This window comes from Pinus tabuliformis, chromosome 6, assembly GCF_031772625.1.
Source record: "Pinus tabuliformis cultivar Carrire ecotype Pingquan chromosome 6, CPIR1, whole genome shotgun sequence".
In the NCBI taxonomy this organism is placed as follows: Eukaryota; Viridiplantae; Streptophyta; class Pinopsida; order Pinales; family Pinaceae; genus Pinus; species Pinus tabuliformis.
In genome coordinates, this window is record NC_142292.1 from 1,572,009,688 (window position 1) to 1,572,011,993 (window position 2,306).

The following is a 2,306-nucleotide window of genomic DNA, read 5'->3' on the forward strand; positions in this document are numbered from 1 at the left end:
CTTCAGATATGAATGATTTCAAGACCTTAAGTGTAACCCAAACAGTCAAATCTACAGATCTGATCTTGCGCCAAAGAGGTATTAGTCCTTCAGTGGATTCACTTTCTTTAGATTTAGACTAGACCTCACCCAATAAGATATTCAACCCAAGACTTGCAAAATCCAAATGAACTCATTTGCTTTATATAGGTAGGCTCCTCCTCAAAAAATGGAACAATACCAGGAGCCGACACCATAGAAACACAAAACCGTCGGCTAGATACCACACAAGAAACCCCCACGTGCTTTTCTTTGCCTTGAAATGTGTGCACTGGGCGGATGCACCCCAGAACGGCTGGCCTGCGTCCCTGGACGCGGGTTCTGCATGATTTACCTACGGGGACGCACTTTCTGTAAGGTGTACCTGCGTCCTTCACAATTTTTTCAATAAAATGAGAGCTGATCATCAAACTTTGCTGCTGATATGAAGAATAGTGATCTACCACCTGAATGGGTTGCCATCAAGGACAACACCTGAACCATAATGCCAACAATCTCCCCCTTTGGACTTGATGGCAACCTCATGATCTTCAGCTTCATTCTCCCCCTTTGACATCAAGGGCAAAGGGTATGCTCCCCCTAAGCTCATGCTCCAGATCTGTAACAAATAACCAGAAATCCATCATGAAAGATATAGAGACATATTGCATCTATTTCCAAGATCTCCTTCTGACCATCCTCCATAATGCCAACAATGCATTATGTGCTCCCCCTGAGCCTGTATCACCAATAAGAAGAGGTTCAACAATAAGATGATGCATCAACAACCCCCAGCTTTTCCCTGAGGTACTCAAAAGTGTCCGTGGGCAATGGTTTGGTGAAAATATCAGCAACTTGTTCCTTAGAAGGAACATACTCCAATTTGACCTTCTGTTCAACTACTTGTTCCCGGAGAAAATGATACTTGATTGGTATGTGCTTGGTTTTTGAATGCATAACAGGATTTTTTGAGATGCTGATTGCACTTGTGTTGTCACATAAGATAGGGATTGGTGGACTACAAGTGATTTGAAAATCCTGCAATGTCTGCATCATCCAAAGGAGTTGGGTGCAACAAGATGCAGCAGCAACATATTCCGCTTCAGCTGTAGACAAGGCAATTGAACTCTGTTTCTTGCTGAACCAAGATACCAGTCTGGAACCCATAAAGAACGCACCACCACTTGTGCTTTTCCTGTCATCCACGCTTCCGGCCCAATCTGCATCTGTATAAGCGTGAAGTGTAAGATCTGTATCTCTAGGATACCATAAGCCATAATTTTGAGTCCCTTGAAGATATTTGAAAATTCTCTTCACTGCCTGAAGATGAGTCTCTTTCGGATTTGCTTGAAATCTTCCAACTATTCCAACTGCATGCATGATATCTGGTCGGGTACCTGTCAAATAAAGTAAACTTCCAATCATAGATCTGTAGGTTGGTTGATGTACTGCTGCAGATTCATCATTTGCACTGAGGCTACATCCTGTGACCATGGGTGTACATACTGGTTTTGCATCTTCCATGCCATATTTCTTCAAAATCTATTTGAGATACTTGGTTTGAGATAAAAAGATTCCTCCTTCCTTTTGTTGGATTTGCAAACCAAGGAAATATGTCAGTTCTCCTAGCAAGGACATTTCAAATTCTTTCTGCATGACCGAGGCAAAGCTTTGACTCATAGCTTCTTCATTGCTGCCAAAAATAATGTCATCTACATACACAACAAGTATTAGCAATTTGTCATTTTCAACTTTTATATACAGATTGCTATCTGCGGAACCTTTTGAAAAACCTTGTTGATGAAGATATTTGTCCAGCCGGTAGTACCAAGCCCTTGGAGCTTGTTTGAGACCATAGAGAGCCTTTTTCAATCTGCATACAAGATTTGGATCATTTCCAAGAATGAACCCATCTGGCTGTTCAATGTACACTTCTTCTTCCAAGTCTCCATTCAGAAAGGCTGATTTCACATCCATTTGAAATACTTTGAAGTTTTGAAAACTCGAGAGAGCAAGGAACATTCGGATGGCCTCAAGTCTTGCAACAGGAGCTTTCTTCAAAGTCTATTCCTTCTTGCTGCGCATACCCTTTACAAACAAGTCTGGCTTTGTTTCTAATTACTTCTCCATTTTCATTCAATTTATTTTTGAAGACCCATTTTGTTCCGATAACATTCTTATCCTTTGGTCTAGGAACCAGCTCCCAAGTGTTGTTCTTTTCGATTTGCTCAAGTTCTTCATCCATTGCTTTCACCCAACATTCGTCTTTGCATGCTTCTTTCACATTT